Raw genomic sequence first — 16411 nt, forward strand, 5'->3', positions numbered from 1 at the left:
ACTGCTTGCTAGCCAGCCCAAAGAGACAAAATCAACATTCTACCTTTAGTCAGTACATATCCTAAAGATATTTGGTACCTTAATTGTCTACACCCCACCTCTAGGGAGTGGAGGAGGGGTTGACACATATATCAGCCTCAAAACCATGCCACCATCTAAGCCAAAGGATGCCCGGTATGTTGAGTGACAGTGGCTTGAGGGGTCACTAGCTGTTGCAGGTAGGAGACTCCAGCGAATGTATACACACGGTCCGTCATTGTGATGGTCCGGCACAGATGGGAAGGAATGTGCTGAGTTTCTTTCTCTATACATATCAAGAAGCTTAATTAGCACTTTGTGGGGAGGGGAGAAGTGTTAGCAGTGAGCTATACACCACCACACTTATCACAGGGTCAGGGAGCAAACGATCATCAACACTATGTTTCTCTACCTTTAATTTGGAAATTCTAGTTCAGTGACTGATACATTTAGGCTTAGAAGCAGCAATGTGTTTATCAGGGTTGCATCTGGGACCATTTTTAATGGATATTTCCCTTTCCCTTTCTCTGCCTCCTTTTGGATCTCATTCTAATCCCTGTGTGCTCTTGGAACACACTGATAATTCTGGTGTCTGTGCCTGAAGGGCACTGAACTCTTTTCTGGCTTTAGTTACAATTAAATGGGTACCAACACCTAAAAACAACTAGAGGAATGGAAAATAAATTAAGAGGCTAAGTAAATGAATAAAAAGTCCTCATGTACTCAGTAGACCCGCAAACTCTGGAAACACAGAACACATCTGAAAGCCAGCCCCAGTCCTGCTCTCTGAATCTCCCAGTAACCACCAATAGATGGGATGCTAATATTTATTTCAGAAACTCATACTCGAGCACTCTATTAACTGTTAGACATGTCACTTAACGTGGCAATGAGCACACGGTATAAATAAACCACAGAGGCCCCTACTCCTTTCCATATGGAGATTATATGGGCTGGTTCCTTCATATATCAATAACTTACAATATATATTGTTAAACAGACCAAATTGTAAACACCTGGTAAGATTATGCTGAAATTTTGAGATGTTTTTCTTTTCTGTGATTTCTGTTGCTTTAAAACATTGAAGATCTCCATTGGAGGAAAAAATACATTTAGTGTTTTTGTTATTAAAGCCTTTCATCTGCTTGAAACAAATGGGCCTTTATGATCTCTGCCATCTAGTGAGTATTTTAAATAATTCTCAGATTTCTTCCAGGGAAGATGATGTTATCTTCACAGAGAAAACAAAAAATCAAAAATGGGTGATATGCCCCAAGGAGACTTCTAATCTTGCCACCAAGATACATTAAAATCATGAAATTCAAGCCATGAGTGGTGGTGTGTTTTCCACTGTTGGCACTTGAGATGCTGAAACAGAAGAAGCATGAGTTCCAGGTCAGACTTAGGCTGCATTCTCACACCTTATCTCAAAACAACACAACAAAATGCTAAATACGTGTACCCAGAAAAGTCTCCCCAGTGTCAACACTCGGGTTGTATTATGTAGGTGTTCTTACCTTTTCTGTGTTATTCATTTGTTTTGGTATTTGCAAGTATCTGCTTTGTAACACTTTGTCCTTCAACTTCCTTAGGCCTTGCAAGCACAGATTGTACCAGTCATCTGACTTATAATCTTTCCTGGCAACTACCCTTTTACTATAAATAGTCAACATGAGGGAATGGATCATGAATGATGCTCCCTTAAAGCATACACATGCTCTAAAAGGTACCAACGTTCTTTTACCAATGGATGCAGAGTCAGTACCACAAAGAAGAATCTCTCTGCTGGGTAGTTGTGACTCCCTAGAAAAATGAAACCTCTGGGTTCTAGCTTCCTCCATTTGTGACCGGACATTAATGTTGCTGGCCGTGGCTGGACTTACCCTGTCTGTGAACAACCAATGGTCAAGCTTCTGTAATGAAGTTATTGCTTTTGAGAGGTGAGTAACAGGCGATTGCAGAATGACCATTCTGATAAAGAGTAAATAATGTTAAAACCCGCGCCACTCTCTCTCTCTGCCTGGAAGTTGCAGTGAACCACAGAAAAGAGAAAGAAAATCAGAGTAGAAAAAAAAAGAAAGAAAGAAGAGAAAAAGAAAGCAAGAAAGGGAAAAAGAAAGAAAGGAGGGAAGGAAGAGAAGGAAGAAAGAAAGAAAGAAAAAAAAAGAAAGAAAGAGAAAGAAAGGAAGGAAGGAAGGAAGGAAGGAAGGAAGGAAGGAAGGAAGAAAGGAAGGAAGGAAGGGAAAAAGAAAGATCTCTGAGAGGAGGAGAGAGGGCCTGGAGTGAGCCAGAGGAAGGAGGTGGCTAGAATTTGGCCATTCAGCATAGAGCAGTGCCCTAGCAGGATGCCTGGTAGAGTCACAGACTCATAGTTTCTGGCTGGAGAGAGAGAGAGAGAGAGAGAGAGAGAGAGAGGAGAGAGAGAGAGAGAGAGAGAGAGAGAGGAGAGAGAGAGAGAGCGCTGTAAAGGCTCATGCTGACTGACAGCTCCAGGAATTTACACTGGAGGGAAAGACTTTCAAGTTTGCGCTACCCATACTGGAGGGGGAAAGAACCGACACCAGGAAAAACAGGTGCTATTAGGCGACCTTAGATCCGTTGACATACTCATTGAGACAATATTATTTTTAAAAGCCAGAAAGTTGACAGCTTAGATGAAACAGATAAGTTTTTTGAAAGACAGAAATTACCCAAACTGACACTAGAATAAATAAAAAAATATAAATAGCAATATGTGTTAAACAAATTGAATTATCAATTTTTAAATGCTCCCAAAAATAAAAACTCCAGGCTAGATAGCTAAACTGGTGAATTCTATCAGTCATTTTATAAAGAGAATTTTCAAATTTTGTATAAACTTCTTCAGATACTAGAGTCCAAGAAAACATTTTTCAATATAACTCTGAGTCCATTGTTTCCATGATTCAAAAGAAAGAGGCAGTTGGGAATGGGAGAAAACATTATAAGTTAGTGTTTTTTCAAGAGACATATGATTTAAAAAGTGGGTTTATTTTCAAAATGAGTTAAAGTGTGTGTGTGTGTGTGTGTGTGTGTGTGTGTGGTGTGTAAAACACTTTCAGAACAAGCATTAGCAACATTCAATGTTCGGTCCTGATACACTCAACAAGGTAGGAATAGAAGGAAATTCTCTCTTATCTCACATAGGGATGTATAGAAAACCTCTAGGTAATATTTCTCTCTAAGCTTGGATATCACCCTCATTATTGTTATTCAGCTTTACTATGAGAATCCTAAATGTGTAACATGCACACATACACACAACAACAACAAAAAACAAATCCACAATACTTGCTATACTTAGGTATTCATCACAAGAAAATAGAAAAGATACACTTGACAGGAAAAGGAAAATTGTTTTATCCACATCCTACTGATTGTAAGCCCAAGAAATCTACTAAAAAGCCATCTGAACTCTTACATTAATTTAGTGAGATTTTAGAATGCAAAGACAATCTATAAAAATAAACTATACTTCTAGATAAGGATAACTAGAAAAATATGGATCAAGTAGGGATAAATTCATACATACTTGCAAGACTACAGAACACTGCAAACAGTGAAAAGACACCTGAATGAGAGCTGTATTATCATTTTGTTTCAGAGTGGAATTTATATGTGAAATAATCTAAAACTGATTTATGGGTTCACATAGTCACAACAAAAGTCATACATACCAACTTTCTTTTGGGCAGTAATTGATACATTTTATAAGGTCAGGAAATATCAAAGTGGTCACTCTGTTCCTCCTGGTTCCAGAGATAGCCTTATTCTCTCTTCTTATGTGGTGCCAGTCTTGTTCCTGAGACAAAATAATGACGAGTAACACTGGCACACTTACTCTTAGCTCAGCCTACAGAATACCATAACTAAGATGGTTAAAGAACAGAGATGTGTTTTCACAGTTTTGGAGACTACATAGTCCAAGATCAAGATGCCACGTGGTTCAAGTCTTTACGGGAACACCCTCTTTACCTTGTACATGAATATGTTCTCACATTCTTCTCATGTGAGTTGAGGAAGAGAGCTCTGTAGTTTTCTCTTACAGGACACCAATCCTATCAGATCTGTTCCCCATCCTTATTATTCCACTTAGTCCTAATTACATCCTTACTCAAGACACTAACACATTGGGAATTAAGGCTGCTACTCATGCTTTTGGGAAGTTGACATTTGACATTGTCTGTAGTAGTGACAGCACTTTTTTTTTTTTTTTTTTTTTTTTACAAAGTCATAGTCATTAAGAGAGTTTGAGAATAGTGTAGGGAGAGGAATACAGATCAAAGGAAAAGAGTAGTTTATAAAGAAATCCACTCATATGTGTCAATTGATTTCTTATGGGTTTGTTATATTGATTTAATGGGAGAGAAGACTCTTTATAACAAATGAATGGAATAAGTGGACATTCAGATGTAGGTGAGGGAGGAGGGAAGCATTGGCTTTGCCTTATAACACGGGTGATATGTGAATGGATTACAGTCTCCAACCTAAAAACCACAACTGTAAAATTAAAAAGTAACCGTGGAAGAGCATCTTTATGATCTTGAATAGGTAAAGTCTTCCTACAGAAGACGCGCTCACCCATGACAATATCAAATTTTATCCAAATTACAAATTTGATCATTTCTGATCTAAGTCCCCATGAGAAAATAAAATGTTGAGCCATAAAGTGGTGGAATTGGTTGTAATTCCTACATCTATCTGTGAAGGGTTTTATTCAGAGCGAGCGTGGTAAGTCCTCTTATATACCAACTATTTATTAAGAACACAACTTATTTTTTGACCAATCAAAAACATGCAAAAGATGAAAGAGACACTGCAAAAAAGAGGATGTCTGAGTGGTCCACAAGTTGGGGGAAAGCTGTTCAACATCATCATCAGAGAAATGCAAAAGCCACAGTGTGACAACATTGCACGTCCACTAGAAAAGCTAAAAATAAAAATAAAAACTGACAAGACCAAATGTTGTTGAGGATGTGGAGTAACTGGAATTCTTGAGCATCAGATGGGAGTGTACATTTTTGTTATCACTTCGGGAGAGAGTTTGGCAGTTTCTTAGAAAGTGAAATATACATTTACCACATGACCCAGCAATTCCACACTTGAGTGTTTATCTGAGAGAAAATGTATCCACACAAGGAAACTTGAACATGAATGTTCCTTGCAGCTTTATTCGTCACAGTTAGAAATTGGAACTAATCCAAATGTCCAAAAACCCATGAGATAAACAAATTGTTGTTTATGCGTATAATGGAATAATACTTGGTAATAACAAAGAGTGAACTACGAAAAACATGAGTGAATCTCAGAAAAACATTATGCTGAGTGACAGAAGTCTGAAGCCAAAATGTGCACAATGTAGGATTTCGTTCAGAAGACATTTAAGCACAGGCAACAAAGAATACACAATAGGAGATGAGCCAGCAGCTGCTGGAGCCAACGGCCAAAGGCAGAGGTCCTGCCTGGGAACCTGGAAATTTCTAGTTTAATGTGGGTCACAGGGTGTGTATATTTATTAAATTCCACTGAACTATACATTTAAAATTATGTGTTATAATGTATCAAGTAGATAATTCAAAGATATAAGTGAATGTACTGTCATCAGTAAGTACTTAAGGAAGCCAGGCTGAATCTGCATGATACGTGATAGGTTTAAAAAGAAAAAATAGGTCTTTCTCTCGGTTCCTCTTTTTTTTTTTTGAGACCAGGCTGGCCTTTGCCTCTGAGTACTGGGCCCTCCTACTTCCTCTCAACAATTTCAGAACTTTCTATGTTCTCTGAAAAAAATATATGAATACACTTGCCATATCTCTACAGTTACAATAGTGATAGTTTTAGAGTGAATTTTAATTATTGAGTATTCTTAGATAGTGATGTCTTTAACTTAGTGTGTTTGAGAGATTAATTTCAATCTTTTGTAATTAATCTTTTGTTACAGTTTATGAGATCTGATAGACTTGAGACAAGTCATCTACTGTATCAGAACTGACAGACTTGGAGAAGTGAAGTGGGAGCTAGGAGCAAGGAGTGAAATAACACTTACTTGTATGGTAGCAGACTGCTGTGTTGGCTTGAATAGCAATTGCACTGTTAACACACATCCAAACCAATACTGTGACTCTGCTTCTGAGAATGCATAGAAACTGTAAGCTCCTCTGAACATATCCTACAGATGGCTTGTGTGGTTCTTCAAGACTCAGTCCTCGGCACTGTTTCTACAGGCGGCTTGGTGATAAAAACCCATGCGTTTATTCCACACCTCAGGAAATAACTGGTTTATTTTTTCTCATTATTTCCAAATCTTCTTATAAGTGCTAATTCACCTCTTTGAGCTCAATGGATCAAATAAATGAACTCTGTTTCTAGTTATTGGATGCACAGACCCAACTGCAGCTGCGACACCACACAAATCCGTGTTCCAACTCTCTATAGCCCATTCAACTTCCACAGCACCTTACTTTCTGTTGCCTTGTTTCCATAGCCATTCTCTAACATTCTACTTTTCTGGCGTCAGGTCTTTTTGGATGCCTTTAAATAATTTATTTCTATCCCCTTACGTGACAGCATGTATGTGTGTGCATGTGCACATGAAAGAGGTCACCATTAAGGATCCTTTGCTATTGCTCTGCACCTTTTTTTTTTTGAGACGAGATGTCTCACTAAGCCTTGAAGTCATTGCTCAGGATAAAACAGGCTGGCCAGTGATCTCTAGTGGTACTCATTTCTCTGCCTCCCCAGTGTTGGGTTTACAGATCTATACCATGGTGCCTGGGTTGTATGTGGGCATTGGGGATTCAAATTCAGGTCCTCTTTCTTACATGGTAGTCACTTTACTGATTGTGCTGTCTTCCCATTCCTCACACTGTTCTTATGCCTGCTTTGACTTCTGTCTCCTTTACTACCCCTCTAGTTTAGCTTCACATTACTTTATGAAGAGTGATCCTAATTCCCACAATTGGTACTCTCTATCAGCACACTGATCACATAATTTCAATCTCTCCATTCCCTGGTGACTGTGGTCCATGTGTTATTATAACATGCAACTCTCCACAACCCCAGCCTTTCAACTTTGTTAGTGTTTGCTTTTAAATCCACTCCATTTTTCTGTATTTCTTAAATAAATCATGTCAAGTTTGTCTCAAAGTTTGTGTCTATAGTTCTCAGACCTCTGTAATTCAGCATTTTACTATTTTCTCAATATTCTATTCAAAGTTTCTGTCCTCTGGAAAGACTTCCATTAGTTCTTAATATAAAACAAATGCCTAGATTGTAACTCTTATATCTGGCCATTTTCTGTAGACACAGATGCTTGTAATCAGTGTCTATCAAGATCTGTCAATAGTCACACTTTGTTTTTTCTTTTAAAAATTTTTATTATTTTTATGTGAATGCTTGTTTTTGCCTGATGTATATCTGTATACTACATTTGTGCAATGTCTGTTGAGGCCAGAAGAGGGCATCATATTACGTGGAACTGGAGTGACAGATGGTTATGAGCCACTTTATGGATGCTGGGAATTGAACCTGGACCTTTTGAAGAGCAACACCTTCCAGTCTCACTTTGACTTGCCCTATGTAAGATGTTCTCATGCTAAACTTTCTACCATGACATTATTTAACCCACTCATCCTCAATGATCTCTTAGGGATAGAATCTTGACTATGAACTGGGTTCTTGTTGAGTCTTTTCACATTTCTAAGCACTAGACTTTCATGGAAGTATTGGGTTAACTTCCCTAGTCACTGCCCTATAAGTGGAGAGGACTCAATGTCAATCCCATCTTCGGATGGATGTGGTCTGACTTATCTGATCTCTACAGACACACTATTGATAAGTCATCCTGAAGACTATCAACTTCAGTATTCTCATCAAGAGTTCTCTTTTTTTTTTCAAATAATCTGTGATTTGTTTGAATGAATTGACTTATATAAATAATTCTTTTCTGTCTCTTCACAAACACTGTATTTATAGAGAGTACATATTTGTTAAGGGGTTTGCTGGGGCTGCTGATGGTGGTGATTCCACTTTTTGTAGTTAACAACAATAATGTAGCTTGGAGTTAAGATAATTATGAGGATTGACTAGAACTATATTGTTGCATCAACTTATATGCCTTAATGTAATTAAGCATAGATTCTGAGTATGGGCATTTTTATAAGAACATCAGTTGAAGTACTTATTGGAAAACCTCTTTATTTTGATAAGCATAGACTTGAGAAGAAATGCTTATCACTGATGAGTAGCAGGAAATATACATCGTGATTTATAAAAATATGGAGAATAAAGCACAGGTTATTAAGTAATTTGTAAATAACTAATAATATAAGCTTGATTTCCATTAGTGTCTTCTCAGCACTCTAACCATTCCAATTTCCAGTAGCTTCCCCCAAAATATACAAAAGCTACCACTAAAATATGTCCTCCCTAGTTGCCAAATACAAAGATGGGTTTATATTCTATTTTTCACTTTCCTCCGAATATTGTTGAAAAGTGATATTCATACCCATTAAACAAATGTAGTCAGGATTGTTGCAGTTATATATAACACATCAACACCTGCTTGTTTCTTCTCATTAAAAACGTGATATGTACTGAGATCTGGTTGCATTTGAAAGGGTGAAAATGCATATCAAAAGCAAATCAAAGATTTTGTAAAAGAGCAGTGGTGCAAACCTCGGAGAGCATCACTTCTCAAAGATGATGTATTGAAATCTGTCCTTTCTGTGAATTTTTGTGTGCAGCCTCTTTAACTGGTGAAGGCTCCTCTCCTAACCTGATGGGTTTTTAATGGATGTGTTGGGGAATGAGGTATAGGGCTTTCATTTACACGACCTTTCTAGTGGAAGGTGAGTAATGAGAGTATTCAACAAGCATCTTTTGACTGCCACATCTTTTTTGCATCATTGTAGGATTCATTTAAAGGCGATATGGGCTGTACTGGCATCTCATATTTGCCAAAGCCTGAATGTTTCCCAGTTCCAGAGACTATCAGGATTTTCAGGATGATGCAGCTATGATAAGGGACCTTTTTCCCAGCACCATCGACTTGATGTCAAGAATTTCCAAGAAGTTTTAGAGTATTAAAATATATTTTATTATGCATATTGAAGACATAATATATGATGCTATTTATATGTTTGTGCAAAAAATATATGACATAGAATGTTTATTGTGGTGAAAGAAATTAGAAATATATATATATATATATATATATATATATATATATATATATTTTATATAACTTACTTTGCTTGACACAAAAAGAAACAGATTAGTGGTTCCTATCATAGGCAACCAGTAGTATTTTCATGTTTGATCACATTATAATGTCTTTTATTTTCATCAATATTAACTCCTAAATGTTGATTTCTCCAACTAGCTCTTCCAACATAGTGGCAAGATCTTTAATATAGCTGAATTTAATGGTATCCTTGGGCCAAAGATTTTAAGAATTAGTTGCTCACAGTCTCTCTTATACTTTCTAAGAGGTTTCCTTTTTTATTTTATGGGTGGTTATTTGTGTGTGTGTAGCGGTTTGAATGAGAATGGCCCCCATAGGTTCATTTATTTAAATGCTTGGTTCCCAGTTGGTGGACTGTTCGGAAGGATTGGAAAGTGTGGCTTTGTTGGAAGAAGTGTGTCATTGTGTGTGTGTCTGTGTGGGGTTGAGCTTTGAGGTTTCAAAACCCCACAAGATTCCCAGTTAGTGTGCTATCCTCTCTCTTTCTCTGTCTGTCTCTGTCTCTGTCTCTGTCTCTCTCTCTCTCTCTCTCTCTCTCTCTCTCTCTCATACTTGAAGCTATTGCTCTAGCACCATGTCTGCCTTCCTGCTACCATGCTCTCTGCCACGATGGTCATGGGCTCATCTGAAACTGTAAACCCCATTAAATGCTTTCTTCTATAAGTTGCCTTGTTAATGGTGTTTTGTCACACCAGTAGCAAAATAACTGAGTCAGTGTGTCTGTGTGAATGTATGCCACATATGTGCATGTGCCCATAGAGACCAGATCCCTGGGAGCTGGAGTTATAGGTGTTTGTGAGCTGCCAGATATAGGTGCTGGAAACTAAAACCAGGTCTTCTGGAAGATAAGCAAGTGCTTGTAATCACTGAGTATCTCTCTAGCCCCTCTCTTATACTTCAAATTAAACGTTTCTGTCAATTTAGTTTGATTTATTTATAAGGCACATGAATATGGGAGAGTTAAATTTTGGTTAAGAGACAAATACATATAAAACGACACAGGGAGAGTTATTAGACAAAGTTAGAAGGGTAGACTAGCACTGAGACGAACAACCTCAAGTCTGAATAATCTTACTCAGCTAAGATGGTTTCTTGACCTTGTCAAAGTGGAAAGGAGCCCTTGGTATCCCCCAGGGATCAGTCCCTTACCTGGTTCCTGAAGATCTTCCCACATTGCCAGTAGGTGGAGAATCAGGATAAGAATAACACGGGGGACTTTTATGTCCCAAGACGTTGGTCAGAAACCAGTCTGTGACATTAAGCACAACCTAACTGAAAGCAAGACTGATGAATGCAGTCTCTGTGACCAGAAGGACACGGGACATGGCTTAGGAGACAGTGGTGGTCAGTGCCACATGAACTGACAAGACAATTTCAAAACCACAAAGCAAAAATGAGAAACTAAAAACCGTAGGCCTACCACTGCAGCCTCTGTGGAGAATGTGCAGGATGTCCCACTCATTGGACTACTCATTCAGGGAGACGTTGTAAAGTTTATGTCCACCAAATGCTGCTGATGAAAGGCTTTTGGACCATCTATCACTCACATCCTCCATTTTTCTTTTGTCAACTGATCGGCATCTGCATGAACTAGGCCAATGAGCTCCCTGATGTAGGCTACATTGTCTTTTGTATAAAGATATTTAGTTCACAAGCCAAGATTCTCTGAGGGTCAAACACAAACACATTCCCCCAAACAACCATCATGATATATTCATAATTGTAGAAAAGGCTGTACTGGAGGTTATAGAGCAATGAGGGAAAAATAGGGGTCATTCTCCTTTAAATAAAATTGTGGCATATTTTCTACTAAAATGATTTTTCGAAATAATAGGTAAGCTGTCCTTGTTATTCATAAACATCTTATTTATGCATCTTCACTGTTGTGATAAATTAGCTTGGTTTGTTTTATATTTCCCTACAGTTTACTTTAAATAATCCTTCACAGTCGTTCACACAAGACCACATAAGGTTCTTTTTTTAATACCTAGAATGCTGAAATAGCACTTTGAGCACAGACTGTACTGCATAACAAGTGTATTGTTCTGCTCAGGAATGCCATACAAAGACTTGTTCCCTTCACATTGTTTGTATGTTGTTTAATCCTTCAAGGCTGCTCTGTGTTTTAAAGCAGTATTACTTGACCTTATACTCAGACACCACCTACTTTTTCTTCCCTATATTCCTCAGCACCACCACAGCAGCCTCTCCTGAACCACACTGTCACAAATTGCTGACCATTTCAGTGAGAATATTAACAGAGTACAGCCTACTCTCTTTCACTGTAACCAGATCTTTAGTTTCTACACCAATCCTAATAATTCTGGTTTAGGAGCATCACTTATTCAAACTCACCCACGTCAGCAGGCCCAGGTACCTGAGTGTAGTAATGGAGTCAGGCTTATAAAATAAAAAATTCTTAAATGCTGATTTTCAACTTTAACACACCTCCACAAACTCCAGATCCCCGCATGCCAACATCAACACTGCTGTCTGTACATGTATGCCAAACCAACATTGTGATCACAGCTAACACAGCTTTTACAGGAAAAGCATTTCGACCCACAGATGTCTCTCTTTGGATGTGACCTTTTGTGCTACAGACCTGATTGATTCTGAAGAACATAAAAATTACAAAAGCACTTATTCTTCTTTATAAATACATCTTGTGAAAGCAAAGAGAATTGTATGAAACCATTTATCCAAAAGACTATGTTGAGTACCAAGTTAGTGGAGGTGACAAGGTACTGGGAGCCTGACTCACGCAGTTGGAGGAGCTGGCCACAGTCACAATGCAGCATGCAAGGGGCGGAAGGTGGTGAGAGCAGGACCCAGCCCTGTTTCCCTGAGCTTCAGAGTCATAGTTAGCCCTGAGCCATAACTCAGACTCGATCACCCTGCTTCAAACACCCTGCTCTGTGTCTGGAGTTTTTTAGATGTAGCATTTTCTCTGACTGAGGTATCCTTTCTTCTATCTTGTCTTCAGTGCCTGAGATTCTCTCCCCCATCTCTTGCATTCTGTTAGTTTATGTTAAGTTTAACTTGCCTCTAAGATTCTTGTTTGAGTTCCTAAATTTTTCATTTCCAGTTTTGCTTCAGTCTGGATTTCCGTTAGTGTTTCTATTGCTACGTTCAGGTTTTGAACTCTTTTATTCATTTCCTTCCACTGCTTGTTTATGTTTTCATAGATTTCTCTAATGGATTTATTCATTTCTTCTTTAAGGACCTCTGTCATATGTCATATGATGCATGTATATATGTGGACATTTTTTGTCCCTACCACTTGTTCCCAAATACCTGGCAACTGCTTCCCAAATTACCACACAGAGGCTTAATATGGATTATAAATACTTGGCCGGTAGCTCAGGCTTATTAGTAACTAGCTCTTACACTTAAATTAATGAATAATTATTATCTGTGTTTAGCCACGTGGCTTGGTACCCTTTCTCAGAATGGTGATCTCATCTTGCTTCTCTACATTTGCCCAAGACTCTCTGACTCCACTCTTCCTCTTCCCAGAATTCTCCTATACTGGCTCTCCCAACTCAATTTCTTCCTGCCCAGCTATCAGCCAATCATTTTTATTAGCAAATGAGAGTAACACATATTCATAGTGTAGAAAAGAATTGTTCCACAGCATATATGCATTATACGTAGTGTGGTGTGTGTGTGTGTGTGTGTGTGTGTGTGTACGTACTTAGTTTTGTTTTTTCCAAATAAAATTTAGGATGTTTTATTTCTCTCTTTTATATTTTTACTGGATCTTGGGAATTTCACGTCATGTATTCTGATCACTCTCACTTCCCAGTCCTTCCATGTCCACCCCTACAAGCTTGTGACCTCCTCCCCAAAAAAACATTAAAATAAAAAAGTACAATTTGTGTTATCTCTATACTCACTGGACCATGTTCAAACTCCCAGCAGCCTGCCCCTCCCACACCTGTTCAGGAAGCCATCAGTTGCAGAGAGCAACACTTCAGCATCACATTCCCATCACAGTTCTTAAGAGTTCTCTTTGATGGCTTCCTGTCTAGGCTGCTACCTTTCTCTGTGGGGTAGAAGGATAGTCAGGGGTTGTCACAGAAGCCTTCCATGCCATCCATCCTGATTGCAAAAGTGGTTTCCTTGCTCTTACAGTCAGTTAGATCATGGGCTTCCACATGTTTTCTGGTAACAGCACTGAACACGAACATGGCCCCCAGCTGCAGTAGGATCACAGACCTAGACAAGGCCCTCAGAGGTAGCCCAGACCACAGACACCAACCTGACCCAGGTGGCAGCTCAGGCCACCCACATCAGTTCTGCCCCTAGCGACAGCACAGCCTATGGACATCAACACGGCTTCAGGTGGCGGCCCAGATCACGAACATTCTGAATGGCTTTCAGTGGCAACACAAGCCACCAACATCAATGCAGACCCTGGCCACAGTAGGATCACAGTATAGGCATGGCCCTCAGTGGCAGCAGGGACCCAGACATCACCATGGCCTCAGGTGGCAGCACAGGCCATTTCCATCAACATGGCAGCATAGACTATGCACATACATCAACATGGCCAAGGATATTTCAAGGTCATTGTTTTATACTTCAGCTATGTTGCATTTCTCAGGGCCTACTGTAGTAGAACAGGCCCCACTTTCCTCTTGTGTGCTAATGCTAACCCTTTTTTGCCTTTTGCAACATCCATTCCTCCCATTTGGACAGTAATGGTTTAGTCATGTATTGAATTCTCCAGTCTAGAAACATTCTCTCACTCAGTTTTATATAACTGGTACTTAGTACAGTGCCTAAAACATAGCTCTTGAGTGTAGAGCTACATCACATACATTTAGTATTAATAAATACTCAATAATACATGAAGTATATTTATATAACATATATAATACATACCGTTTATTACCAATACAATTTTTTAAATGAACTGGATAGAAAATTTTGTCAAGGAAAGTTAGGGGTATTTATAGACAGAAAAATATTTGGAAGGAAAGAGGGAGGGATACATCCTGGATAAAGACTACCTAACAGAGGTGCAAAGAATTAGACCAAGAGATGGAGCAAGGATTCAGAATTTCAGAAGCATGTGGCAGGTGCCACAGTGGAGCTTTGAGACAGAGCAAATGACTGCTGGCATGAACAGCAGGCAAAGACATCATGGAGCACACCCGTGAGTACACACGTCCCAGCCTTACCCTTATTTTACACAGACTTTACGTTTAAAGTAACTTCAGTTCATCAAAAATGGAAAGGTCCTGGCAGTTCTCCCATACCCTCTAGCCCTTTGTAACTGTATCTTCTTCTATTGATTACATCCCCCTCCAACACTGGTGGATTTGTTCTGTGATAAATACTCAGTAATATATCATCACCTGGAGACAAAAAGGACATATGTCCATTACCATAGCATATGAAAATGTTCCATTGGTATACTTTTCTGTTATCCATCCATTCATCTTTCCTTTCAACCACACAAAAAAACTGATTTTTTTCTTGTCACCATACATTTGGCTTTTTGAAAGTGTCACATGGTTATACTGCTGTAGAATGCAGGTTATTTTTCAGATTGACTTTGCTTATTTAATAATATTTAAATACACACCTTGATTTTTTAACAGTTGGACAGCAGGGTTTTTTTGTGATTAAAAATGTTCCATTTCTGGGACATACTACAGTTAATACATTTACCTATGAAGGATATCTTATTTGATTCAAGTTAGGCAATTACAAATAAAGTTTCATATGTAGGTTTTTAGATTTTGTTGTTGTTCTGTTTTTTTCTAAGACAGAGTTTCTCTGTGTAACAGCCCTGACTATCCTGAAACTCAGTCTGTAGACCAGGCTGCACTGGAGCTCACTAAGATCCACCTTCTGCTGCCTCCAGAGTGCTGAGATTAAAAGCATGGGCTACCACTGCCACAGCATATGCAGGTTTTGTATTGATGTAACTCTTTAATTCTTTTGACTAAATACTAAGTGGTGTAACGGCTAGAGCATATGGTAATACTGTTCAGTTTTGTTAAAAACCATCCAAGTGTCTTCTTTTATATACTCATAAGCAATGAAGAATATTTGTCATTGCTCCGTGTCTTAACCAGAGTTTCTAAGTGGTCTAGACTTTGGACATCTGAACAGGAATACAGTAATAACTAAACTTTATAGAGTTACTAAACTGTCTTAGGATTTCTGTTGCCCCTTCTTGGAGAGGAAAGGATTTATTTGGCTTACACTTCCACACTGTAGTCCTCACTGAATGAAGTGAGGACAGGAACTCAAGCAGTACTGGAACCTGGAGGCAGGAACTGATACAGAGGCTGGAAGAGTGCTGCTTACTGGCTTGCTCCTCATGGCTTGCTCAGCCTTCTTCCTTGTAGAATCCAGAAGCACCAGCCCAGGGTAGCATCACCCACAATGGGCTGGCCTCCCACATCAATCACTAAATAAGAAAATGGCCTATGAGCTTTCTTACAGCCCCATATTATGGAGGCATTTTCTTCATTGAGGTTCTCTCCTCTCAGATGACTTTAACTTATGTGGCATTGACATAAAACTATCTAGTACACAGCTATTTGAAATAGCGAAGCATCCACAGACTTTTCATTTCCACACAAAAATAAACATACTTGCATAAGCAAATAACATCAGCATTTTGGTTCTTAAACTTCCTAAAAGTCACTTAAGGAATATGTAAAACAAACAAAAATGACTTGTTTTGTTTTTGTACCACTGGCATTTAGCATTATCTGAGGCTGTGATGTCACCTCTGATTTAAGAGTAAATCTAATTAATTAGTTTAAAGGTCCCTTTAGGGAGAAGAGGATGGACATCAAGACTTCAGTTGAATCTGTTATTCTCCCAGAATGGAACCCTTTGAATAAAGTCTTAGAATAAGCATTATCTCTGGCTGTGGATACATTTTGTTGCTTTTCCTGCCCCTTTTAATTTGTTCTTTTGCTCCCCAATAGATCTTTTTAATATTAATCTCTTTGACTCATATTCCACTTGTTGTTTTCATGCATGTTTCTATGGTACCTGAGAGTTGGCCAAGGAGACATAGTCCTTATTCCATAGTCATGTAGTAAGGAGACAAGGGATGGGCATCTGAACAAGTACAAAGGAAACAGATCACACACATTTAAT

General features: G+C 38.7%; 1 long non-coding RNA gene across 2 annotated transcripts in view; it reads right to left on the reverse strand.

Moving 5' to 3' along the window:
- Positions 1 to 1301: 1301 nt before the first annotated feature.
- The window catches only part of LOC114697959, a 50354-nt gene continuing 35244 nt past the window's right edge, over positions 1302 to 16411 (reverse strand). The window contains exons 5-7 of one of the 2 annotated variants that reach the window (XR_005092284.1): positions 16304 to 16372; positions 3714 to 3838; positions 1302 to 1386 (exon numbers count right to left, since the gene is read on the reverse strand). This is a non-coding gene — a long non-coding RNA (uncharacterized LOC114697959). The remainder of the gene's footprint in view (positions 1387 to 3713; positions 3839 to 16303; positions 16373 to 16411) is intronic. The other variant, XR_003735281.2, reaches the window with a different exon arrangement.

Source organism: Peromyscus leucopus, chromosome 10, assembly GCF_004664715.2.
Source record: "Peromyscus leucopus breed LL Stock chromosome 10, UCI_PerLeu_2.1, whole genome shotgun sequence".
NCBI classification, from domain to species: Eukaryota; Metazoa; Chordata; class Mammalia; order Rodentia; family Cricetidae; genus Peromyscus; species Peromyscus leucopus.